Source organism: Dermacentor albipictus, chromosome 5 (genome assembly GCF_038994185.2).
Source record: "Dermacentor albipictus isolate Rhodes 1998 colony chromosome 5, USDA_Dalb.pri_finalv2, whole genome shotgun sequence".
Classification (NCBI taxonomy): domain Eukaryota; kingdom Metazoa; phylum Arthropoda; class Arachnida; order Ixodida; family Ixodidae; genus Dermacentor; species Dermacentor albipictus.
Window position 1 is genome coordinate 59,453,962 of NC_091825.1, and position 27,804 is coordinate 59,481,765.

The following is a 27,804-nucleotide window of genomic DNA, read 5'->3' on the forward strand; positions in this document are numbered from 1 at the left end:
CAAAAATGGCAGTTGACCTTCACATTCCACTTCTATGGTGAACCTAATTTTCCTTGCATATTGTTTAAGTGAGCCGTGCAGAGGTCGAGGTTTAACTCAAGGTTAATTCGTTTAATCGACACCTAAGGTCTTCTCCAGATATGTCGACTGTTTCAGAGTTTTGGAACAACAGAATGTTCACCTCTTCACGGCTCACTTAAACAGTAATGCAAGCAGCAATTAAGTTCACCATAGAATTGGAATCTTAAGGCCAACTGTCATTCTTGGACAGCCTTGTGCAACGTAAAGGGCCAAACCTGTTATTCGAGGTGTTTAGGAAGCTAACTCACACGGGGCGCTACCTCAACTACACACTGGTGCACCCTGCTTCGCAAAAAAGGTCTGTTGTCTGCTCTCTCCTTTGTTGGGTGAAAAATGTGTGCACAACAGCAGAAGACCACATGGCAGACAATTCATTTGTGCACTGGGAATTGATGGCTTGTGGATACCCTGAGTTCTCCATTGACACAGTAGGGTGCCAGCTGGCTTGCGCAGTACCCACCCACCCTGGACCCCCCCGAAAGATGGGCTTCAATACCATATGTCCCCTGCATAAGCAAGGCCCTTGCATGCGTTGTGGTCATATGATGTGGAGGCTGTGCACATTCCAAAATTTAAACACGAGCTCATGCATGTGAAAGACCGTACGGAAAAAAACAAGTTCCCAGGCGTAGTGTAGGGCCTTGGGTGTGCGAACTGTCAGTATGTCTACACCGAAGAAACCGGTAACTCCAACAAAAGACAAACAGCACAGGAACGATGTCTAGAAACGAAACTTTGCATCGAATGCCCTGGCCGAGCACTGTGCAACTACGTCACAATTAGCTAGGAAAAATATCGCTCGTTTGTTAAGGAATGAAATCATTTTACATGTCGTTATCTTGAATCTCTAATCATCCATGTCCATGTATGCCAAGTACCTTAATCGTGTTTTGAGCTGCAGATAAGAACGCTACCTACTCTGCTGCTGGTTTCATTGTGAACAAGGCTCCCGTGCGAAGCCAAAACATAAATATATATTTTAAACCATTTTAGTTGCGTTTGCTTAGTCCTGACATTTCGCATGGCCCCCACGACTTCAAATTAATGAGGTTTACTGCATGTACACATGTATGCAATTACATGCTTACTTAATTTCTCTAGGCATGTCTGCTAGGCTACTGTCAGGGGCACCACAGCTCGAAAGATATGCATCAAGTGCATCTGGAAAATTAATCATTTCACTGTTATACGTGTATTGTTACAAACATTACACAAACAAATTTGAAACAATGTCGATGATACTGTCCACAGCTTCCAATTTATGGAGGCTCAATGCCGGCTTCTCAATGACATTGCGGTCGTTCAGAAGGCACCACCAAAGAGCCCCTGTGATGCTCCTATCCTGAGTGCCAGAACTCCCCACACCAGTTTCGCCAGTTCTTTGCAGAACACGGAGTCCTAGCCATGGCACTAGAGCAGGTGCCACTCCTCATCAATGTATACATTTCCTAGGTGTACCTGCAATAAAAGGGCAGAGGCACGTTAAGACTGCTTACGTGTGGGAACGTGAAAGCATCTTTAGTGAACCAGATGGCTGCAATGTGACGTGCACAATATGACACACACAGTAGGCACACCTTAAAGGGACTGACAAGCGATATATAAGGGCCTAGTTCTTGGCACAACACAAAGCTCACCCTCAGTAGCGTTTACATCTGCAACGGTTACTTCCAAAAGCACATGGATATTGTGGCATCACAGAAGTGTCCTTGTTTCACACCCCAGGTTCTATTCCCACCCAGTCTGCCAAACTTTCTCATTAAAGCAGCTAATTTGCTTTGTTTACAGGAACCTGAGAAATCTGACATCAAGCTTTTTTTATGAATTTTTATTGTTTGTGCAATCGGCCATTGGTTTTATGTCACTAACTGCTGGTAGCATTAGTGTAGGGGCTCCACACAAAATTATATGGCTTACCTCTGTTTGAAAGCAATCTTTAAAGAGACTACACAAGCAATACATAACCAGTTTCAGTGAGCCCAAGTTGACTTTCAGCTTTGTGAAGCGTAGAAAGTGGTACAGGTTGTACGGCATGGTGTTGCAGCACAAAGAACTGGAAAAAGAAAGGTTCTAAAGGACAGAAAAAAGGGAAAGACGGCGCCACACTCAACTGTTTATTAGACACGAAACTTGCTACATATATATGCGCACACTCTCGACATCAGGGGAAGAAAAGAGCAAGTGTCAGGTCATCTTGTTTGCGTCAAACCCAACAATTTCTTTTTGCATCATATAACAAAACAGATGTTTGACTAACACACGCTTGACCAGTTATACGAATGTGATATGCCTCTAGCAGTCCCTGCGCAGTTTTATCGCTACTCTTACCTAGGATTCTCACCACAGAAAAACGTGGCTTACAGTACAGCAGCACAGTATACAATACGCAGAAAAAATGGGCGTTCATATGCGCTTTTAAGTTGTTTGCATGTTCCCTCATTCAGTCGTTCACACAATGGCCAGTCTGCCCGATGTAGGTTTTCCTGTAACTTAGCGGTATCTGGGAAACCACAGCAGTGGAACACTTTTCCACGTAGCACTTTGCATGTTTGAATGTACGTCTGCACTGCACACTCTATGATTCGGGGACATAGGCAAGACAGCTTGTTTGAGGAAGAAAACAACAGGTACCTCATACCTGTTCACCGCCTTGAGGCTGTGGCTCACCCTGTGGTAATAAGGTGCCACCTGAGCCTTTCTTTGGGAATCTTGCTTACTTCCCTCACTCCCCTTCGGATTATTGTTACATCTGAGTTGCTGCAGCGAGGTTTCTGCCACTAGGTGATGACCGAATGAGGAAATATGGAATTTAAAAGCTGCTGGACATGATGCTTGAAACTAGACAAAAAAGCTATGTGGAAAAGCGGTCCACTGCTGTGGTTTACCAGACACCGCTAAGTTATGGGAAAACCTGTGTCGGGCAGATTGGCCATTGTGTGAATGAAGGAACAAAAACAATTTAGAAAAGGGTATGACCACCCATCTCTCTGCACATTGCAAATCGTGCTCCTGTAAGCCACGTTTTTCTGAGGTGAGAATCCCAGGTAAGAGTAGAGATAAAACCGCGCGGGAACTACTAGAGGCATATCACATTCGGATCAGTGGTCAAGCATGTGTTAGTCAAACATATGTTTTTATATGATGTGGAAATGAAAATGTTGGGTTTCACACGAACAACATGACCTGTCACTTGCTCTTTTTGCTGCCCCTGATGTCAAGAGTGTGCGCAATATATATGTAGCAAGTTTTGTGCCTAATAAACAGTGGTGAGTGTAGTGCCATCTTTCTTTCCCTTCTTTCTGTCCTTTCGTATCTTTCTTTTTGCAGTTTGTTGCACTACAACAGCATGGCATTTAGCAAAGACCAACTCGCTCAAGAGAAAGTTACTGTGGTGTTGTACGGTTTGTACCAGCCAATCAGAAGAGCTCTCTTAGTATCCGCCTCTGATCACCCGCTAAGCAATTAGTGATAGCCGAAATACAGCTTGTATCTCTACAACTCTTGGCTTGTGGTGTTAGGCTATCATTACATAAACTATAAATGCAGAAGTACATTAGCATGCTTTATGAAAAGCCAGACTAGTACTATACTGATTGGATGTGACATAAATGGTAAGAATGTTCTGGCTGGAAACATTTTGAGTTTATCAACACTGACTGACGAGTAACTGAGAAAGTTGGTGCATGTTCATGTTTAACTTTTGCGTACAACACAAGGAACAGAAGAGAGACCACAGGGCACAAAAGCTACCAATTCAATGTTTATATGTTTATTTTATGGGAAGGAATACAGAAAATATTTACACTGCATGTGCACTTGTACTGCACAAACATTCTTTTAGAATGAGGACAAATGTTGCATATCAAATAGAATTAGAAAGCACAGAGTGATTGCTATTCTGTGTCATTTAGAGAGTGTTCCTCTTTTTCACGCAATCATAATGAGAGCGGACTGACACGTCCCAGTATTTAAGTGATATTCCTTACTGTTATTGTTGGCCATTCAGTTACCAGAGGTGAACAAAACAGATTAACAATCTAAATCTGATGCATAGCATCAGTCATGTCAATGCATTGTCATGTGGGACATATGGTGCTCTCCTGGGTGCATGTTGAGGCACCAGCTAGTCTGCCCAATGTACATTTGACCAAATATACAGATGATCAAAGGAATAGACTACACTACTGCTAACGAACACAAGACAAATTTGGTGGTATCTTTAAACTAAGCAAGCCTCCCTAGCCTGGGTGCCTTTCTCAATTCGCTTGTAGATTGCTTGCTAGGGATACACATTTGTACACACATACATATGTATACACATGTACAACACTACACAAGTGAATTGAGAAAGGCGAGCAGGCAAACGAGGTTTGCTTGGTTAAAGCAAGTTTGTCTAGTGTGTGCGAGAGGCAGTGTACTGTATTCCTTTCACATGTGGTCAAATGTACACAGGGCAGACTGGCCATAGCTAAATGTGCCAAATGTGTGCCAAAACAATCACCAGTATGCTCGTCCAACTAGGCCGTGCATTGCCGCGATAGGGCCTCAGGCTAAATTAAGATTGTTCATCTGTTTCCACCCACGGTGAAGAATTGACGAGAGAAATCAGTGAGGCATACCACATAAATAAAACGTGTGAGCCGGCCCTCATTGTCAATGCAAAAAAAGCGTCCTTTCTAGATGACAAGGAACATAAATTATTCTGCACATATTTACCTTTCTTTTTATGCAAATACTGTTTATCGTGGTTTAATGCCTTTATATCACAACTTACATCTTCCCTCTGAAAGAACTTGTGCACAATATAAGCACATATCCAGTGATATTGTTATTTTTAATCCTTCCATGAAACTAAAGAGACAGTTGTTAGCAGCAGTCATGTTGTATGGTCTCCCTTCCCTCCCTGTGCAAATTCTGTCCTGAAAAGTTACATGAACTGAACGGCAAACTCATAAGGACACTACAAATTTCAACTAGTGAACACAGCTGGTTCTCAGAAAATGCACGAATACGGTGATAGGTATGTGTTGGCATAGTGTAGCACGCTAACTTCGACACTACTGCAATACTTCAGCTATCACACGACTACAGTGCTTAAGAGACCACAGAAGTGCAAGTGCACAACAAAAAAAGCAGGTGCATCAACCATAAATTTGACTTCAGCAAACACAACATAGGCTGTTTCGTGTGGCTAAAACACTAGCTAATATGTAGAAAGTATATGGACAGGTATACTTAGCTACAGATACTCGCCCATCCAACTTCAAAACTTATTATGAGTTGCTGTGCATATGATGCTTGCTCTAGACACTGGTGGTTACAAAAAAGATACGTTTAGAATGAGATAAAATGCTTTCATCTGCCCAGTAATCGAAGTTTTACTGAGAGCATCATAATTTAGACTTGCTGGTTGAAGATATTCTGACCTCAACAGAACCAAGCAGATTGAATAGAAGAATGCCCACTGTGCTGACCAAATACAAAGTGCGAAACAGAACACATGAAAAGGGACCCAAAGTATTAGAAATTATTCATGACAGCTGTTGAATTAGGGCTTGTTGGTTGATTATCACTATTAAAATTACAGAAGTGCCAATCGGAATGTTCTATGTGGTGGAGTTGAAATTAAATTCATTTGGTGAGCAACAACGAGCAAATGCTACAGCAAAAGCAACCAGACAATTGAGCACTATGTACGAAATAGTGTTCTTTAATGATTGAGCATCAATACACGGATCTATCAGCTAACTATGTGATCTATACTGTGTTTACTTAAGGTGAAAAATAATGTAACTGGACATAGACTCTTAACTGCTACAATGCCTATTTGCATGAATGGGCATAGCTTGCCAAATTTTTTTTTAATGGGAGAGAAAAAAATCAAGCGTACTAGAAAACACCTCAGTACAGCAGTAACGTCATCAATACTTCCTTTTGGGAGAGTTGGTTCATCTCGGAACATATGGGTAACAGCACAAACAGACCACAAGAAGGCCGACACGTACACACAGTGCTAACAACTGATTTTATTGGCAAGGATAGCACACCTTGCATGTCTCAGCACACTTTGTAGGGTGTCTCACATAACTTGAGCCAAGAATTTTTAAAAAATGAAAGGCACATTGGAAGTGAACTGAACCGAATGCATACTATTCGCAATAGCCTACAGTAACTCCTACAATCCTTTGTTTTCCCCATAACTCACCAATTAATTAAATTTAATTACCCAACTCTTTAATTATTGGCTGAGGACCCCAAGTATGGCACACAGATTTGTAGAGCCCGTTCAGAAACCACCGATCGAGTTGTTTGCTTTACGATACGTCTCACATAGTCATTTCTTCTGAGTTGCAAAGAAAGCCCGCGAAATATGAAACAAGGCACGTGACAGAGTGCTTGCGCAGTGGTATTGTGCTCCTCTCAAGCGTGCCTTCGATGAACAAGGTCAGCTCCTGTCGGATGATGGCGAAAATGCATGCTGCTGGCGGAGCAGTGCCAATGAGATAAAGAATGCCCTGCCACTTTCTCGTCACCAGTCATGATGCAGCCAACCTTGTTCACCGAACACACGCTTGAGAGCAGCACAATACCACTATGCTCTATCACGTGGCCTTCTTAATATTTCATGGGCTTTCTTTGCAACCCGGAAAAAAGGACTACATGAGACATTTAGTAAAGGAAAGAACTCGATCGGTGGTTTCTGAAGGTGCTCTACAAATCTGCGTACCATACTTGGGGTCCTCAGCCAATAACTAAAAGTTCTGTAATTAAACTTATTTAATTAGCAAGTTATGGGGAAAACAAAAAAATTGTCTGAGTTACTATTGGCTATTGCGAATATGGGTTTCGTTCATTTCCCTTCAAACGCGCCTTTCATTTTTAAATTCTTGGCTCACGTTATGCGGGACACCCTGTATATGCCAGAGTGAAGCAAGGGAAATGAAAGGGAAAATCATGTCGAGGGGGACAGCGTGCTAAGTTCACAAGCGCAATGAAGCCAACCAAACACAACAAAACGCAAACAATTATTTTTCTTTTCCTTTGCAATCTGAAGCCCCGATAGCTGCACCCAGAAGATCAGATTCAGCATCAAAGAGAGCAAGAGAAGGGATGCTAAAGCACCTGCTACCGAAATTTCCAATGTGTAAGGCTTTTAAACTGATGCGCGCAGTCTTGTCACTGCCCTTTCCTAGAATCGTCTCTTTCAACCAGGCCACCCAATCCGTATACTTGCTAACGTGTGCAACTAAATGTGCATATTTCTCATCTAGTGTTTTTTTTTCAGTTTTTGCGGGCGTTCCCCTGAACGGTCATTGATACAGCGAGCAATTTCACGGACAGAAAACATCCCACATGACATGGGGATGCAATACACCACTCCAGTGGAACATTTTACTAACGGCGGTTGGTGGTTCTTCTGGCATTACATATACATTGACACAACTTTCCCAGTTTATTTCGGGCATAGAAACAAATTGGCACACAATGCCTACTTGCCACCTTAAGATTGTGGGAAAGTTTGCGGATGTAAGGGACCACCTCTGCCTTAGGTGCCTTCAGTTGATCCTCAACCATTGTACTTCCACATCCACACTTGAACTTTTCAAGGAGGACTTTTAAAATGGCACTCAAGACCGAGATGGGGAACCCTGCAGCTAAAAGACAGCTTACCTGATTATGAAAACTGAGCTTAATCTGATGTGGGCACGATCTTTGGAGAGCCTATTCCTTACACAACGCCTGTATACGTCTCTTAATTGTCTTCGAGTGTGCCGAGTGAAAGGGCAGCAATTCCTTAGCCCGTGGGTTGGAGGCCCAGCCAACATGTCCATCACTGAACGTGATTTTTAGGTATAAGACCTAAAATTGAAAGGTCCGGGAGCTCAAGGATGAAAGGCAACTCACGTCCATGTTTGCTAAATATAGATAACACTTTGCCTACTGTAGAGGGGTAGGTGAAGGTGGGCTGCTGTTTATGAAAGCACCAAATAAGTGTCAACATGAGTAAAATTTTTTAAAACTGGCCCCCCATTAAACACTTGTTCCAGTGTGTTGTCCACCTTGACCTGAAAGATGTCACAAAGAATAGGGGCTACGCAAGACCCTATGCAGATGCCATCGCACTGCAAAAACAGCTGCTTGTCAAATACAATAAAAGTCGAGTTCAAATAAAACTGAATAAAGATAGAAAATTATGAACGGCCAAACCAACGGTGTTCTGGAAGGATACGTCGCCGTTATCTTCTATGCACTCTTTGTCACATGCTAGCAGTTGATTCTGTGGAACAGAATAAAACAACTCCTGCACGTCTTCCGAAAAACCGTAGCCAACATGATCATTTCCCTTTAAAAACTGTACTACTGCGACTGATTTCTTTAAAAGTAATGGGTCGTTTAAAGCTAGCGCATTGAGCTTCTTTAGCAAAAACTGGCTAACACACTTCTGCCACGATCCCTGTTCACTAACAATAGTGCTAAACGGAACTTTGGGCTTATGTGTCTTGGCTCTGAAAATCCCTCTCAAACTGTTCCCTCTGCTGTTAGATATGTCCCTGGCAAACTTTCCAAGGTATAATTGCTTACAAAACTCAACGAACTTAATTTTTCCTTGCACTTAACTTTTCTCTCCAGGGACACAGTTCTTATTAGCCACTACCACAAATTGTTTATTGTAAATTCCCTTGGGTAACGTACGTGATTCCGTCTGGTCCTGGTGCCGACGTTACCCATCTTGGCATCGAATCATGACGTCTTCTTCTATCTTATTATAGTATAATGTGGGAGACAGGAAATGTTCCAGATTCTTGGAAATGCAGTCGCGTTGTAGGCCTGCTTAAACCGGGGAAATATCCTAACGAGCTCTCTTCCTACAGACCGATCGCCTTAGCCAGTTGCGTCTTAGCCAATGTCAGCGTCACGGGAGACGTCCATATACCAGAGAAGATTATGCAACATCTGCAAAAAGGATCCAAATTTGGGGTCCAAGCTGATGTTCCTGTGCATGATATCACTGCAATGAATCGAAAAGTGGCCACTCAGGAAAAGATGATAATCGGGACAGCTGCCTTCTTGAAGGTACTGACTGCCTGCGAAAATTTGCTCCGAAAACCCCGGACTAGTACCGTACTTTCTTTAAGATTAACAACCTGATGCTTATGCAAGCTGACAAACAGGGTGGGTTCATTGTTTTACCCAAGGGAATTTGCAATGAAAAAGGTTTGGTAGCGGCTAATAAGAACTTTGACCCTGGAGAGAAAAGTGAAGTGCAAGTAAAAACCAAGTTTGTTGAGTTTTGTAAGCAATTAGACCTCAAAAGGTTTGCCAGGGACATATCTAACAGCAGAGGGAACAGTTTGAGGGGGTTTTTGACAGCCAAGACACATAAGCCCGAAGTTCCGTTTAGCACTATTGTTAGTGAAGTGGGATCGTGGCAGAAGTGTGTTTGCCAGTTTTTGCTAAGAAGCTCAAGACGCTAGCTTTGAACGACCCATTTCTTCTAAAGCAATCAGTCGCAGTAGTAGATTTTAGAGGGAAATGATCATGTTGGTTTCGGTTTTTCAGCAGACGTGCAGGACTTGTTTCATTCTGTTCCGCAGAATCAACTGCTAGCGTGTGTCAAAGACTGCATTGAAAATGGCGACGTATCCTTCCAGAACACTGTCGGTTTGTCTGTTCATAACTTTCTATCATTATTGCAGTTTCATTTGAACTCTACTTCTATTGTGGTAATAGTTCTGCGGAAACCCGCAAGGTGGAGATAAGTAATTAATAATGGGAAAATTAGAAATTAGACATCCACCCAATCAGTAGAATAGCAGATGTCAATCGTAGCAATTAATTGCTACGATTGACATCTGCTACCCTACCACCTGCTAGCCACCGGGTTAGCTCAGCTGGTAGAGTGGCTGCCCTGGAAAGGCAGTGGTCCTGGGTTCGAGTCCCGGACTAGGACGAATTTTTCTTCAACTGCGAGGCTTTTCTTTAAGGAACCCGCATGGGTTTCCTTTGTAGCAATTGCTACGATTTGCTGGATACCTCATTTTCCCTAAATTAACTGCATTTATTGTATTTGACGAGTAGTCATTTCTGCAGCGTGATGGCATCTGCATAGGCTCGTGCGTAGCCCCTATTCTTTCTGACATTTTTCTGGCCAAGATGGAAAATGCACTGTAACAGATGTTTAATGGATGCCGGTTTTAAAATTTTGTAGGTATATTGAGAATGTTTTAGTGCTTTTAAAAAAGCCTACCTTCTCCTACCCCTCTACATTAGGCAAAATATTTCCTATTTTTATCAAACATGGACATTGGTTGCGTTTCACCCATGAACTCCCGTACCTTCCAAGTTTACAGTTTTTAGACCTAGAAATCAGGTTCTGTGATGGACATGTTTGCTGGGGCTACTACCAACGAGCTAAGAAGGAGTTGCTGCCCTTTGACTCGGCACACTCCAAGACAATTAAAAGAGGTATAGCGGTGTTCTGTATGGCATCAGCTCTCCAAAAATTGTGCCCACATGAGATTAAGACCACGTTTAATAATCAGGCAAGCCGCCTTTGGCTGCAGGTTCCCTGTCTTGGTCTTGACTGCCGTTTCTGATATCCTACTTCCAAAATTTAAGTGAGGATCAGGAAGTACAATGGCTGAGGATCAATGGAAGGCACGTAAGACAGAGGTGGTCCCTTACATCCATAAATTTTCCCACAATCTTAAGAAGGTGGCAAGTAGGCACGGTGTGCCAATTTGCTTCTCTGCCCCAATTAAGCTGGGAAAGTTGTGGCCACATATCTGTAATGCCAGAAAACGTGGATGCCAGAAGAACCACCAACCGCCGTTAGTAAAATGTTCCTCTGGAGTGGTGTATTGCATCCCCATGTCATGTGGGATGGTTTACGTCGGCGAAACTGGTCACTGTGTCAATGACCGTTTAGGGGAACACGCTCAAAAAGTGAAAAAAAGAAACAACTAGATGATAAATATGCACATTTAGTTGCGAATGTCAGCAAGTATACGGATTGGGTGGCCTGGTTGAAAGAGACGATTCTAGGAAAGGGCAGTGACAAGACCGCACGCATCAGTTTAGAAGCTTACCACATTAGTAAATTTGGTAGCAGGTGCTTCAGCACCCCTTCTCTTGCTCTCTTTGATGCTGAATTTGATCTTCTGCATGTGGCTATCGGGGCTTCAGAGGGCAAAGAAAAATAATTGTTTGCATATTGTCGCGCTTGGTTGGCTCTATTCTGCTTGCGTGGTTAGCATGCTATCACCCTTGACATGTTTTCCCATTCATTTCCTTTGCTTCACTGGCATATATAAGGTTGCTATCCTTGCCAATAAAACCAGTTGTTTGCCAGCACTGTGTGTATGTGTCCCCCTTCTTGCGATCATGTTTGTGCTGTTACCCATATGTTAGAGCAGTAACTGCAGCACAGTGAATAATGACCTTCATGTATCATTTCAAAAAGTTCAGGCTCATCAAATTTGTATTTGCCAGTGGGAGTTATTCTGGGAACAAGAGATAAATAATTGCAAATATGAATGTTAAACAATGGTAAGCACGCCATGTGCTTAGACATGCAACATAGTTGGCCCACTACACTTTGAATTCTTATGTGCGCAGAAACTGCACAAGCGTGTAGAATAAACAGAAAAGAAGATGGAAATAGAAGCTGCAGCATAGGAAACAGTTTCAAAACAATAAAGCCAAAATAAAAAGTGAGAAATACACCGTGTACTAAGCAAAAATAATAACTTTTAGGCTTTTAGCGCACAAAAAGGGACGAGAGACAGAGGTACGACACGGACACAGCGCTAACTTCCAGCAATTATTTTATTCTACAAAGTGGTACACAAATTTATGGGTAACAGACAACAGTATAAGCATGCGCCTATGCACTGGTTTCTAATCAAATGAGACAGCAACGAGACATGTGTAATGGAAAGTTAAGATGATATCGAAGATGAAAAAGCGACCATGCATAGCCAAAAAAATTGTGTAATTGCAAGATTAAAATGCCATCTCCATCAAGCCACCCTCTGTGACACGTTCAAAAAATCTAATTCTTTTTTTGAAAGATCGAATGAAGGTGCGCTAACACGAGCATTCCCCAAACTAGCGATCTTCGCCACTTCAATAATCTGTGTTAGCACGCCCCTTAAATTGATCTTTCAAAAAAAGAATTAGATTTTTCAAACGTCACAGAGGGTGGCTTGACGGAGATGGCATTTTAATCTTGCAATTACAAAAAATTTTTTGGCTATGCATGGTCGCTTTTTCATCTTCGATATCATCTTAACTTTCCATTACACATGTATTGTTGTTGTCTCATTTGATTAGAAACCAGTACATATGCGCATACGTACGCTGTTGTCTGTTACCTATATATATGTGTACCGCTTCGTAGAATAAAACAATTGCTGGAAGTTAGCGCTGTGTTCGCGTCGTACCTCTGTCTCTCACCCCTTTTTGTGCGCCAAAAACCTAAAAGTTATGAAATACCAACATGCCCAAACCTACGCTCTTTCAAAAATAATAAAGGGAAAATCGGACAGAATTTGTCAGCTGTTGACAAATTTGACTTCGCCCTACCATTTGCTAGCCGCCTGGTTAGCTTAGATGGTAGAGCGGCTGCCCCGGAAAGGCAGTGGTCCCAGGTTCAAGTCCCGGACCATGACGAATTTTTCTTGAACTTCGAGGCTTATCTTTCGAGGAACCCGTACAGGTTTATTTTTGTAGCAATCGCAACGAATGGGTGGATGTCTGATTTTCCCTTTGTTAATTACTTCTCTCCACCTTGCGGGTTTCCGCACAAACTATTCTGTCAAACAAAAATGAAATTTGAATTGCATCCAAGCAATTGATGCAAGAAAGAACACTTAACATCAGGACATGTTAGATCTAGTTTCATGTAGAAAACAATATGTGCATAACAGCTATGAAAACAAATAAACAGCAAGTTGCAAAAATACTTAGCCTACTTAGTAAGCTGTGTTGAGTAATATGTTGATAAACTTATTCACGAATGATACCGAGGTCCTACTCTTTGGAACACATACACATCATACATACCTGAACCAAGCAATCAGATTACACACTGCGCTATGGCAGTCATCCAAGGTTTCCCTGCATTTCTGCTGGCTCCTCCATTATGTGGACACTGGTGTCGGTTACGGCCTCGCCACTACAAAATAAGTTCGGAAAGTTCGCAGTTAATTTATAGCAGTGGCACATTAACGCTGTCACAGTGTGAACACATGCAAGGAGCATCTAAAAATAGTCACTAAAATAATGTTTGCAATAATGAAGGGTGGCAACAGAGGGGCCCCTTCATCGCCGTAAAATTTTTAACACACACACAGCAGCAACACATTACAAAGAAATCTTTGTTTAGATCCCAATTCAATTTTTTCATGACTTAGTTTAAGCAACTGTCTCGTGTCATGTTTAGTTACACATAAGTTATGTCAACACATCTTGTCTTAAAAAATTTTAGTAAGCTGTACCAGTTGCAAGCTTTGACTGCTTACGGTTTTTTTTTTTAAACTGCTCGTAAATTCAGAACCGCGTAAGCAGAGATTATTTACAACGTAGAAGAATTTATACGCGAGGAAACGTCATTGCAGTTAGAACCTGTTAAGATGCAGATGAGCGTTGTTATGCAACTTAAGCAGAAAAGCGGGAGCCCACGCACGGGCGCACATGATGAACACGATTATTTCCGAACGTAATACTTCTCAACGGAAGAAAACGCTTATAATTATTTTAAATTTCGCATTAAGACAATAAACTTGCCTAGCTAAATACTGACAACCAGTGCTCAGCAAGCATCAGCACGGCTGTTGCCGTGGCAGTTCTATTGGTTCTATTTTACGCTCGTGCACTCTGTGCACACACGAGAAGCACGCACAATACACGTGTAGTTAGCAAGCACGATTACTTACCTTTTGAATGGTACGACGCGGTCGAAAAGCGCTCTCCAAGTTGCCGGTGCTGCGTCGACACCCAGCTTACACGCCGTTACGTAGTGGACGAGCTGAGGCGCGCTAATAATACACATCATTTCTTTGCGACGTCCAGCGAACTTCCCACAACGAGACACAAAAGAGAACGCACTCCAGGGCATGGAAATCGTTGGTCCCCATTTGCCTGGCACGCCATGCATATGGCGAGTCTTCAGAGAGACACAAGCTATCTTCTGGCACTTCTGTGTTCGCGAACTAAGTCACATTTCGTTACACCAAACACAAAACCACACGATTAGACAAAACACGTCACAACAGCTCGCGCAAACGACCGGCGACCGGCAGTTGCAAAATAGAGAGCAGTGTAGACGAATGAATGCTATGAGCGTCTCCTTTGAAACAGGGTGGTGGGTTGCGCCACCAACCGATCGCATGGGGCGAGCGTCATTTGTGACCTGTGCGGTCGTGTGGCCCCCGTGATGCCTTAATATTAACCAGTACGCACTCATTGTGTGCCGTATTGCGCCCAACTACGTATAGTTGCGAGACAAAAAAAACATTGAAGCGTCTATATTGCACGCTATACTTCATTCACTGTAGAAAAAAAATTTTATGGCGTATTTTCGATTTTGAACAACTTCTGCCGTATGCAGCCAGCAAAAGTATGGCCTCCGAGATCCGCATTGCAAGTCGGCTGTATTGAAGTTTTTTCATGACGTTACGAGTTCCTGCCCGTGCTACGTGCGTTGTCACTTCGTTTTAAATAACTTTCTGCTGTCGTCAACATCAACTGTAGCCATAGAATAAAGAACAACTTTAGAGAAGGGAAACTGTACCTTTGGCAGTGGTTCGAAAATAAGCAGCGGCAACGCATGGAACTAACTTTCGGGGACGCCAGATGACGTTGCTCAATCCGGAAGCGGAAGTGCAAACTTTTTTTTTTTAGCGCAAAATTCAATATGGCCGTTTTTTGCCGGTCGCGTACGCTGGTACGTGCCGTGCTTGCCCTGCAGGCTATGCGGCATGCCTCAATGCCTTCGCTGCCGCTTAGCTGGTGCGTTCTAATTGCCAAGAGCCTCTACTGACGCCCATACAAACAAGCCACAAGTGAGTGAACAGAACGCGCGACTTTATTGGCAGAAGACAAGCAGTGTACATCCTCGTGCAATAGCAGAAATAAAATTTGCATGTCGAGATACGCTGGAATCATTGACGCGAGCTCGTAAACGGCTCACCGTCGTCGTCGCACGTGGTGGTCAGGTTAACGAGCAAGAACCAGCAGCGGAAACATATTGGACAGAGTGTGCCACTTATTTGCAGCGACAGTCGCCGTTAAAAATGCCCAAATTGCATTGCGAAGCAATCGGGAGACGCAGGCATCTGCTGCCGCAGCCTACACAGCGACATGGGCTACCCCAGATTTTAGCCGTTCACTCCTTTCCAACCTGCACGTTTCTTTTCTTTCGGGGGCCGCTAATGTGTGGCTCACACTTGGTGTCTCACATTGTCTCGCTATGGACAAGTCGCTTTCGTGGGCATCGCCTCCATCAGCTACTTTTGCGGGCCTTTCCACCCATGTAGCTATCAACTTCATACGCATCGGACTATGTAAGCACGTATGCTGGTCTCCGTTCATGCCTAATCGCGGCCGAGAAAGGCCAGAGGCACAATATGCCCATTGCTGCAGCAGGAAAGCGCGAACGGGGAGCACGAATCACGGTGCATGAAAATTGGGAGTCTATGTCGCTGTGCAGGCTGCAGGAGCGAATGCTTACTTCGAGAGACTGCTTCCCAGTGCAACCGACCAGGCCGCAATATTCTAAAAACATAACACTGCGACCATAACCAAGTGACATAACAGCAAAATTAAACAGCAATCAGTCACCGCATGAGGTTCAGACAATACGTTATACATTGGCGACGAACTATATGGCAACAGTGAGCATTCACATACACGGGTCTCTTAGGGTACATTGAGCTGCCTACCTACAGGCGTAGTGCCCGACTTCGTCGCACGTGGTGGTCTACTAACGAGCAACAACCAGCAGCAGAAACAGATTGGACAGAGTGTCCCACCTGTTTGCGGCGACAGTCGCTGTTAAAGATGAGCAATTTGCAGTGCAAAGCAGTCGGGTGACGCAGGCATCTGCTGCCGCAGCCTACACAGTGACATGGACTACCCATCATTTTAGCATTGACACCTTTCCAGCCTGCATGTTTCTTTCTTTTGGAGGCCGCTAATGTGTGGCTCACACTTGGTGTCCCACATTGTCTCAATATGGACAAGTCGCTTTCGTGGGCATCACCTTCATCAGCCACTTTTGCGGGCCTTTCCACCCAACTTCATACAGGTCCGACCATGTAAGCACTTATGCTGGTCTCTGTTCATGCCTAATCGCGGCCGAGAAAGGCCAGAGGCACAATTTGCCCATGGCTGCAGCAGGAAAGGGTGAATGGGGAGCACGAATCACGGTGTGCGTAAATTGGGAGTCTATGTCGCTGTGCAGACTGCAGGATCAAATTCTTACTTCGAGAGGCTGCTTCCCAGTTCAACCGACCAGGCCGCAATATTCGAAAAACATAACACTGCGACCATAATCAAGTGACATAACAGCAAAATTAAACAGCAATCAGTCACCGCATGAGGTTCAGACAATACATCATACATTGGCGACGAACCATATGGCAACAGTGAGCATTCACATACACGGGTCTCTTAGGGTACATTGAGCTGCCTACCTACAGGCGTAGTGCCCGACTTCGTCGCACGTGGTGGTCTACTAACGAGCAACAACCAGCAGCAGAAACAGATTGGACAGAGTGTCCCACCTGTTTGCGGCGACAGTCGCTGTTAAAGATGAGCAACTTGCAGTGCAAAGCAGTCGGGTGACGCAGGCATCTGCTGCCGCAGCCTACACAGCGACATGGACTACCCATCATTTTAGCATTGACTCCTTTCCAGCCTGCATGTTTCTTTTCTTTTGGAGGCCGCTAATGTGTGGCTCACACTTGGTGTCCCACATTGTCTCAATATGGACAAGTCGCTTTCGTGGGCATCACCTTCATCGGCCACTTTTGCGGGCCTTTCCACCCAACTTCATACACGTCCGACCATGTAAGCACTTATGCTGGTCTCCGTTCATGCCTAATCGCGGCCGAGAAAGGCCAGAGGCACAATTTGCCCATGGCTGCAGCAGGAAAGGGTGAACGGGGAGCACGAATCACGGTGTGCGTAAATTGGGAGTCTATGTCGCTGTGCAGACTGCAGGATCAAATTCTTACTTCGAGAGGCTGCTTCCCAGTGCAACCGACCAGGCAGCAATATTCGAAAAACATAAAACTGCGACCGTAACCAAGTGACATAACAGCAAAATTAAACGGCAATCAGTCACCGCTTGAGGTTGACAATACATTATACATTGGCTACGTACCATCTTACAGGCATAATGCTTGCCTTTGTCACATGTGGTGGTCTGGTAACGAGCGACAACCTGCGGTACAAACAGATTGGACAGAGCCTTGCACCTGTTTGAACCAACAGTTGCCGTTGAAGATGAGCAACTTCCATTGCGAAGCAATCAGGTGACGCAGGCATCTGCTGCCGCAACCAACACAGCAACATGGACTACCCGGCATTTTAGCGTTAACTCCTTTCCAACCTGCACATTTATTTTCTTTCGGGGGCCGCTATGTGTGGCTCACACTTTGTGTCCCACTTTGTCGCAATGTGGACAAGTCGCTTTTGTGGGCATCACCTTCGGCAGCCATTCTTGCGGGCCTTTCCACCCATACGGCTATCAACTTCATACACTTCGAACCATGTAAGCACATATGCTGGTCTCCGTTTTGAGCAAATCATGGCCGAGGTAGGCCACAAGCACAATTTGCCCATGGCTGCAGCAGGCCAGAACGAACGGGGCGCACCAGTTACGGTGTGTGTATACTGGGAGTCTATGTCGCTTTGCGGACTGCAGGAGCAAATGCTTACCTCGAGGGACTGCTTACCAATGCAACTGACCAGGCCCCCACATCTGTAACACAGTTACCACAACCAAGTGTGGCAGCAAAACCAGATTCTGCAATCAATCACTTCACTGTAGCTTGCACAAAGACCCAGGCTATCAAGGAAGAGGAGCAATCATCAACGAGACTAGGAATATGGAAAATGAGAAAGCTTGCATTCAAGAGAGAAGCCACTCTGCTCTGCAAGCATTGAAGGCTAAAAACACCAAGAAAAGTAAAATGGTGCATAGCACATGTGCATAGGTTAATGCAAGACGCATGCCGATGCTGCATCAGCTATTTCAGGAGAGTAATTGCGCATGACAACATACACTAGAAGATACTGCTACAGATATGTTAGGCTGCTAGACAGTGACTGGTATTAAGTATCAGCGAAATATCCAAATATAAAGGTTGACCTTTATATTTGGATGAGGATGAATAACCTCTAACAAAAATGGGCAATGAGAAAGCTTGCATTTATAGAAGAAAAATTACACTTCGCACAAACGGAATTAACATGGCTTGGAAGCTGATTAAGGACGAACTGATGAAACTCAATCTTTTGGCCAGCGTCGTCCGTGCTTGGTCAGATGTTGCAGGTGCATCTGAAGATGAAGAATTTCTAGAAAGTCCTTTTTGAGTTACTTGGATGACTCAGCCAAATGTCCGTGCTGGTGGAATGGTGGCTGAAGCTCTTTGCAGTCTTAACACAGTCCTTTGCAGACTTGATATCTCATCCATATTCTTGTGCATGTGCTTCTTTGTTCTTGGTGTAAAAGCCTTGCAAATTCGGCTCCAGCCCCTTCCTGTTGGTGCAGATAGGAGCTCCTGTGATGACCAAGATGTGCTTGGCATAGACTCTGTTGGGGCAAAACGGTGACACGTGAGATATAGCACAGATTAGCCAAATTTATGTGGGTTTTATATGTTCGAACCAATTATACTGAACCATATATATGAACAAACATTCATATCTGCTGCAAACGGCAAGCCAATACAGCATAGATCAAACATATTTATTTCTGAACCATATGTTGTTTACCTTGTAGTAGTAGCCAATGTCCACACAATGACCTTGTCGTAGCAGGCAGCAGCTTCTGTTTAGTGCGTGGAGTGTGTTGCTTTATACTGGTGCCGTCCTCATTACTGCATGTCTGGAACAGAAATTTTGACTGAATCAGAAATTGAAAAAGCAAAGTTTTGCAATATGAAATGCAAAAAGGTGTGACATATATGTTGTAATGATTTGCGACTACAGAACACATGCAAATGTACACTGTCTATTCTAGGGTGCTTAAGCAGCATGTTAAATAAATATTGCTATTGCCCATAAAATTGATGTCTGCCTAACTACAATGCATGTCAACAGCGCAAGTACTATTAAGATCACAAATGAGAACATTTGTGGGTTCATTTATGCTCTAGAAGTGATCACACTGCTAGTTACTCAAGCAAATGCATGAAAGTCATGAAGCTATTAGAACTGATGCATTATTTTTCTCCACGAACGTGACGCACCGCTTCACTACTGCAAAAATAAATGCCCTACGGTAAACCAATCTGAACAGCAAGAACATTTGGAACCAACAAGTACGAAATATGGGTATCATGCTTGCAACTGTTTAATACATTAAATTCTGTACTTTCACTTCATTTTACCAAAGGATTATTCGGTTTTGTGGACGACAGACGTTGCCGGCCGACTCGAAAAAAAGTTTAATCTGTATATTGATAAGGCTACTCAGTCACCTACAACCACGGCTACAATAACATGAAAAATGAGACGCGCGTTCCGATATCGCTCTTTCTTTCCTGGTTGTGTGTGTAAACCAAACGACAGCCTCGCAAGTAAAGGTTTATTTAGGAAACAGCAACTGAGATCCTCACTGCCCATATGTAATGCAAGATCTAGTTCGTTAACTTGTGCCCGCCTGGAAGGTAATGAGACAGATATTATATAACGATTGAAGCAGCGGTGTTAAACGACTCACCGTTATTGCCGTTGTCAGCCGCAGCAAAATCCAGCTCCCGTTTCGATGCAGACCTGTTCCGAATGGCTCACGACCGAAACCCAACTGCCGGGCTTACATGTCCGCTTGCAAACACGTAACTTCACCCCAAGTTACATAGAAGCGCAAGAAACTAGTTTTAGAAACAAAGAAGCAACCAGTCTTGAGTGTACGAACGAATGAATCCGTGCCGCCGTGCACTCGGAAATACCGGTAAAAATTTTAAATCCAGGCCAGAGGTCACGTGAAAGATCGATGATGCTGAACGCTATTTGCGTTCATAATGGCGAAGAAACAATAAACTTACTAACAAAGAGTACAATATCTAATTAGCAATGATAATTTTGCCCTGTTTTTATGTAAAAGAAAATGCTTCGGTAATTGTAAGAGAAAGTTTGTAAGATAAAATTGCGCTTATTACGACGCCTCTACCGGGAAATGTTGGAATTAACGAACGAATCCCGAGGTGATCCTACTAGGTCGGCTTTGTTAGCAGCGGCGCGCGGTCGATTTTTTCGCCCTCTGTGGCCATTAGTTGAACTTGAGAGTGTACGGGGCCTGCTGTAGCCTCAGGAATTGTTGACACGGTATCAGATGTACGCTTGTGCAGCGTGCGATGTTTCCGTGTGTGTTCTAACTGTTTCAGTCGGAAAGCATCAAATCTACCAGGGTTCATCACTCGTGAAGCGCATTACACCGGTGTCGTCCGCATTTGCTTTCGTGCCGGTGTGTTAAATGTGCGCGGGGTGCGCGCCTGTCGCCCGTGCCTTCTGTGTTTATCGTGTGACTCACGAACATTCCTCAGAAAAAAACACACATCTCTGCAGCGTACATGTGTCCTACGTAGTGTGTGCTAGAAATGTGCGGTGGTGTACGATGTTTTTGCAGCCAAGTGGCTGCAGTGCATTCCAGCGAATAAACGCGATTACGTACCGTTTCCTCGTTATCTTTGTGATTTACCTGCATCTGCGATAGTACCCACGAGGCGTTTGCATGACCTTGCATTGTGATTGTGTAATTTTGTGTTTTGTTTGCTTTCTTCAATGAGTGGCCTTTTACAGACGTTCTTGCTTGATAATAAAAAAAAAAGAAATATCTGTAATGGGGCTGAAATAATCCGGCTTTCTATGCCTTGAAAATTGGCGTGAGTGGTAATTTTACAAGATAATAGCAATCCAGCTCTGGACATCGAGCTGTAAAGCAAAATATCTAAACTTGTTACAGTATGTGAATCTTGCTATGATGTGTCAATATCTCTAGCATGTTCTCAGTGCTGAGGGCTGTGCACTATATGTTAAAGGCAAATGTAATTGTCTACTCATCTGAAGTAGTATATATGATTTCTTCATATCATTTGTTCCAACTACAAAAATTTTATGGGTGCATTGTTCACTTCTAGAGTTAAAAAGACACCATGAGATATTATTCAACAGTATGCGTTACAATCTTTCGACATGAATTCAGGAGTATTATATGTTGTGTCGTGCTTAGTTACTTTGTACGTACAAAGTATTTATATGAATACACAAAATCTGATTCCTCCATCGCCTGTTGTTTGTAAATCACGAAGCAAATAAATAATTTCAGCCTGCACTTATTGCTTGCAATATACTTCATATTCAAATGTTTTCTAAAAATCTGCGACAAGAATGATCTACCTTAGTTTTGCTTCTACTGCTGACATTGATATAGCAATTTCTGTAGAAAGATGTGCACCATGAGCAAAATACGGATGCAAAATAAATAGCTGATTTTGAATCAGTTTTTCGAAAGCTGCAATACCATTTATACTTTGCACAATAAGTGCAATGTAAAGGCAATGAAGGTAACTGTAGACTTGTGTTTCGTCATTTGACGGGTAGAAACAATTTCTGGTACCCTATCTGAGCTGATGCAGCAACCTAATCTATACTCCACAGAAAAATTGAAAGTTTCTTCACAAGTGACTGATTCACACAGGCTTGGGAATAGGACTAGCATATTTAATGAAATCATTCTGAAACATAATTAATCAGCATTCTAAAGATGAATGGATAGTGGTAACATGGCCAGTGGCTCACAAGTGGTTGTGTTATACTCCTGTCACACTGGAAATTTTATTGTCATTCGAATCGAATGGCATTAGCATTGAATGACATTATTCGGTTGTTACGCAGCAATATTTATTGCCATTAGAATCGAATTACTTCTGCAATCAAATGAATCTGAAAAAAATCAGTCGGCTTTGCACTCGTGGTGAATGACTAAAATGACATTGAGCATTCATAATTTCAGAAGCAGTGATGTAAAGAGGTAATTAATTTTGTGTTATTTAAGGCATCTGCTATTTTTACTAGAAAAAAAGCTGTACGGCAGGCTTTCACAAAATGTTTTTTACTCTCCACCTCAGTGGCATCTGGCAGCTGTCGCTTTACTAGTCGGTCATACTGCAAGCAGTCGGGCGCCTGTATGGATCTATTTGACAGTCTCGCTTCTTCCTCTGATTGCTTTGTTCACAATGCAAAGCACACATCAACTAACTGCTTCGGCTACTGCAACCGAGCGTCATCCAGCACTGCCATGTCAGTCGTATTGTTTGTCTTCAATTTATTGGCTATGGCTACTAAGCTGGTCAAGCCTTGTTTTTGCTTGTAGAGGCTAGAAATTCTGGAATTGGAAGTTTTATATGCGTGTTATTCTGGTGAAGTGACACGCCATATTTATGTTAAAATAAATTGACTTTCTACATAGACATTCTGCATATACCTTGCTCTTGTTCTCTCACCAACTTTTTTCGCAATGATTGCTATTGATATCATGACTGAATGACATCAATTTTTGTTGTGTACCACCACCACAGGTCGAATGGCATTTATTGCACTGAAGTAATTTGCATCCAATGACATTAAAATGTCCAGTGTGACAGGTATTAGATATGGTATAGCAGCTTACACTTTGAAGGAGTTTCGGTAGGTTAGCATGTTCCATAAGCTAGGGTGAATCGATATGTACTGACCCACCTGTCACATGTGTAAAGCTGATGTTATTAAAGCTTAGCCTTAATTTTCTATGTTTAGTTAGATTAGGGCAGTTTGTCTTGGCGTAAGCTTATAGAGATTTCATTCAGCATAGCACATATAACTTTGGTAACATGAGACACTAGGTTACACTATTCATCATCTCTGGTTACAGTTATGTGATTATGCGTGTTCTGCTTAAATATGTTGGCAGTTTATTTATGTCATGGCCAGACAATGTCGGCTGACAGCAATTTTTATTGGTTCATTGGTTCTGCAACTGTGCTTAAAGACCACCTCGACCTATATAAGTAGCCAGCTCCAAAGGGCCCGGCGTTTTAAAAGTGGCCAGCCCGTCCCTGAGGCACGACATTAATTAATTTAGTCACAACTCAAGATCCGCAATACAAGTTGACTCGTATATAGGCGGGCAGCACAGCGATCGTGAGTCGCGGTGGTTTGCGTGGCTTGTGTATGTGTTTGCTCATCGCTGCCAACCATGTCAACAAAATTGTAGAGACGTTCTAAGCCTAGTGGCTCCCCGCGATATCAGCGGCTGCAAGGGGAGCCTAGACGGCACTCCGCTGCGGCGACACCCGCGTTGATAACATCGCGTCGACATAACATCGACACTCGCGTTTAGTAAGATCGTTTTGTGTAAAACGAAGGAGTGCTGAGCATAGACGTTTGTTTGCAGCTTCTTGGCTGCGAAGTATTCTGGTCGTGTTTGCAGGGGCTTGTTCCTATATACCACACGAATCGCCGCGGAAACCACTCCGACGCGTTGCAAGGCGGATCGCGCGCAAAGCAGGTGTTTCCCGAACGCGAGGGAGAGCGCCGCTGCTCAAGTCTGTTGCTTCCAGTGCCTTCCAGTGTGAAGCCAGCACGTTTTTTGACGCTGGATCGCACATGGGGACGCTGGCGCTCGCTGGGGCTGACTGGGACACCAGTGAGAACGCTGGGTCCCACTGGACGAGACGCTGGTTCCACTGCCATGACTCTCGGGCGCACTGGTTTGTGCTGTACAGGCGCTGGTTCTCGCTGCAGTTCGCTGGTTCGCACTGGAAACTGCGCTGGGTGTGTTTGTGCCGCGCTGGTTCCAGTGCGCGAGGACGATCGCTGCTGAATATGAAATGCTTTATACAATTTGATCGCTTAATACTAGTCTCTTGTCCTAAATAACGTTATATCTTAGTGTCATAACACTCTATTTCGTGTCGCAGCTTGGTGCAAAGGTGCGTAAGCTGCCCTGTTTATACATGCACATTTCGCACGGAAGATCACTCTCGTTTTTTGCATTTTCCCTTTTGACTGGGCAGATAGCTAAATTCTTGAACGAAATCACGCAGACGCAGAGGACGCCGCGTTTTTTAGTAGTTTGCGCGTAACATATGACTGGGATTTGTCGCCGTTGTCGCAGTGTTGTGGAGTGGACATGAAATCCAGAAGTTGTTCAGACGCGCTCGAACGGACCCCGAGTTCGAAGCCTACCGCTGATTGATATTATCGCACCGACAACGAAGTTGAGGCGATTCGCGCGCTTCCACTTTCCCTATTGTACTAAGAGAAGGTTCTGGGGCTCAAATACACGCATTTTAGCTTTCGCCAGCTACCCGCGCCGAGATCGGTCCCCACCGAAGCTTAGGCATAGCGTATCCGCCGAGTCCGTCTGCACGCTATCGGCGCGTCTGGGCTCACGAATCAACAAGTCTAAACAAGGATAAATCACTCCATATTTCAACTTTCGCATCGGTGTTCTTAAATAAACTTTTTTTTTTTCTTTCGTGTCTCCGGTGCCAGTACAAGAAGCGATACGCGCCTATGTGACGCGTCATAAACACAAGCATACGTGCTGTCGCCGAAGGCTGCCAGCACTAGCCTGCGCTTCTCTAACGAAGATATATGACTAAACGGACGTGTCAATTGAATCGCATCACTGAACTTAGACAACGTTGCATATCCCATGCCTGAAGAACAAGAAACAGCTATCGAAATCAGTGGTAACAGCCCATACAGCTTCCCGGGTCGGCGGTTAATTTAGGACTTTTTTCGTAGTTAAAGTACCTATCGCAAGTGAAAATCGATGGTGTGACACTTCCAAGCATACTACTCAATAGGAACAGCAACTTTATTTCTCTGGTACAGGCGTGAGTTTACTATTTGGCGTGATTACTATTTGCTATCTGTATGAGACCTCCCTCTGCCAAAGTAAAATATAGTAAATTATTCATGAGGTACCTACTGCAGACATGGCGTAGTGGTAAAGCACCGCGCTTGGGATCTGAACGTCGATAGTTCGATTCCTAGCCTAAACTTTTTTTTTTTTCACTAGTACGTTTTTTATTGCTTTTTGTAATATAAAAATCTATACAAGTTTCCGGGAACCGCGTATTTAACGCGCTATAGCTCTTTTTCGCACCAGTACGCCGTGTCTGACTAGCGCCCCAGCATGCAGCGCGCGACACGGGCCCATAATCCGGCGTTGTATTGGACACTCGGTACTGGATTTTGCAATAGGATTGCCAGGGAAGCGGCAGCGACGGCTGCAGACGACGCAACGAGGAGGCAGCGTGATACATTTCGTCGTCTGTTTCGATTAGTAATCGTCGCTGTGACGGAGAAGTCGCACTTTCTGCTGCAATTTGCTCAAGTTTGTGAACTGCTACCGACAGTTGTATACCACGAATTGTTTTGCGTTCAATGTACAAACGGCGCGATCTCGTAGATTGAGCGGCTGTACACAGCCAAAACGTGCCTTGCACAGGCGCACGACATCTTGTCGCATTGGCGTTTTCTCGGACACCGACAATATTATCGCGGATTTTCAAGCGTACAATCCAGGGAAGACGTCCAGCGCGTTTGAGCAGCGAGTGCAAATAACCTTGACACGTTCACACAAAACACTAATCGGTCGTTGCAGCTACTCGGTGCACAGATGATAAGTTCTCTCGGCAAATGATCACATGAAATAACCAGCGAAGGCACTGGAGCTTCACAAGCTTCACACGGACGCGCGCTGACACACGCACGCACGTCGCTATTAACTCCGTGGGGAGTTTCCAACCACGTGACCTGAAACTCCGTGCGGAGTATAATCGTGTCATGTCGTTTTTATACTCTGTTCCTAACCTATCGGAGTATAATGAAGACATATGCCGTCTTCACTCCGCTATGACGGAGTAAATACTTGGGGCATGGGAGTTATTGGGGCTGATAAGCCGATAAAACTCCCATCTCGGCTAATTTTTGCTTACAGTGTAGCTAGGCGGACGCTGCGGCCGACGGCGCTTGATTCAGCCCGAGCTCGATGAAGAGGGCTTATTTTTGCCAAAACAGTTAACGCTGTGCACTTAGGTAGCCCGTAATCAAATACAATTGGTTTACTCGACGCAGTCGTTGCGAAGGGCAAACGTGCAAGCGAAGCGAGCAGCCTCGCTCGGACGGTCGGTGCATAGAGATCGGTGTGTGCTGTTTGTCCGCGGAAAGGCCCTCGCGTCGCGGCTCCCGATTTCGACGGTAGCTTAGTGCTAGTGTACGAAGCGCTGCTTTGCATAATAAACACATATTTGAGATAACTTTATTGAACTGGTAACTATTTCGTGTCGGCAACAAACTGCAGCAGGCAAGGGGAAAAAAAAAAGACGGCGAGAAACCGGCCTGCCAGCGCCGCCTCCGTGGAGGGAACGTCAGAGAACGTCACATTAGCTGCGGCCAAACGACGGTGCGGAGAGTGCGGTTGTCGGACGCATCGGACGATGAAAATTTGCCCGGTTTGTCGCACGCCGGACGTCCGATCCGGCGCTTCGGCATGCGCACGGCAAAACACCTCGATTCCGGCTGCCGTTCAGGCGCGTCGGCCGCCGGATCGAACACCGAATCGGACCGTGTGTCTCCCGCTTTAGTTGGCGAACACGAGCCCATCAGCGCGCCGTCTGTGCAGCTCCGTGTGCTTGCAATGGTGGATGGCCTACGGGCTTCTTTGACGCCTACTGAGCACAAATTCATGTTCACCGCTCATATACATGCTTCCTACAGCGCTAGCTGTGGTGTTTACGAGATTATGTGCCCTCACCTTGAATTGGCGAGACCGCTCGACATGATCGCATCTATTTCTAGTGCGTGAGGCTTTCCATTGACTGTCACTACAACTAACCAACGTTTTGTTTATTTTGTGCTACAGTGGGTCGTGACGATTCCGTTCACAGCTTCAAAGTGGACAAGAGACAGTCGTTTTCTCGCTCGTAGAAGCATGAAAAAGTGGGCTTGTGCTTGGCAATGAACTTTGACCGACACGCTTGCTTCCGGCCGGAGCAGCAGACGCGACAACTCGTCGTTTGTAGGCTGCCGGCCGATGGCGGTATCCCTCGCGAACGGCAAGATATTTACCTGCCGTAGAGAGGATCGGTCCAGGAACGATTCTTGAGGCGATTTTTGTCGCTGAATGCGAGCATGGCCACGCCGGTTCGCCGTGCAGAGCGGAATCGGAACATTATTTTTCGATGAGTTCGCACTGACGCAATGCAGTCGATCGGCTCGTCGGTCGTGCAACGGGCGGCGCGCAGGCAGGAAGCCGCGTCCACTTGAGACACCTCTTACGCGACGTATGTAGTACATACGTTCCAAGTTTCCAACGTTCTGCCGTTCCGCTGGTGGATGCACCGCCACGGCATCGACCTTTGCCATTCCTGCCGCGGCCGTGCCTGTCGCCGAGCGTAGGCTTAACTGGATTGGGCGGAGCTTGCAACCTTGGGG

At 44.5% G+C, this 27,804-nt stretch overlaps 1 long non-coding RNA gene across 1 annotated transcript; it reads right to left on the bottom strand.

Annotated features, from left to right (window-relative positions):
- Positions 1-538: 538 nt before the first annotated feature.
- Positions 539-14,371, bottom strand: LOC139060437 (uncharacterized). The gene is made up of 3 exons (XR_011514811.1): positions 14,022-14,371; positions 13,150-13,261; positions 539-1,539 (listed from the first exon to the last, which is right to left on the bottom strand). It is a non-coding gene; the product is annotated as an uncharacterized lncRNA (long non-coding RNA).
- Positions 14,372-27,804: the final 13,433 nt, after the last annotated feature.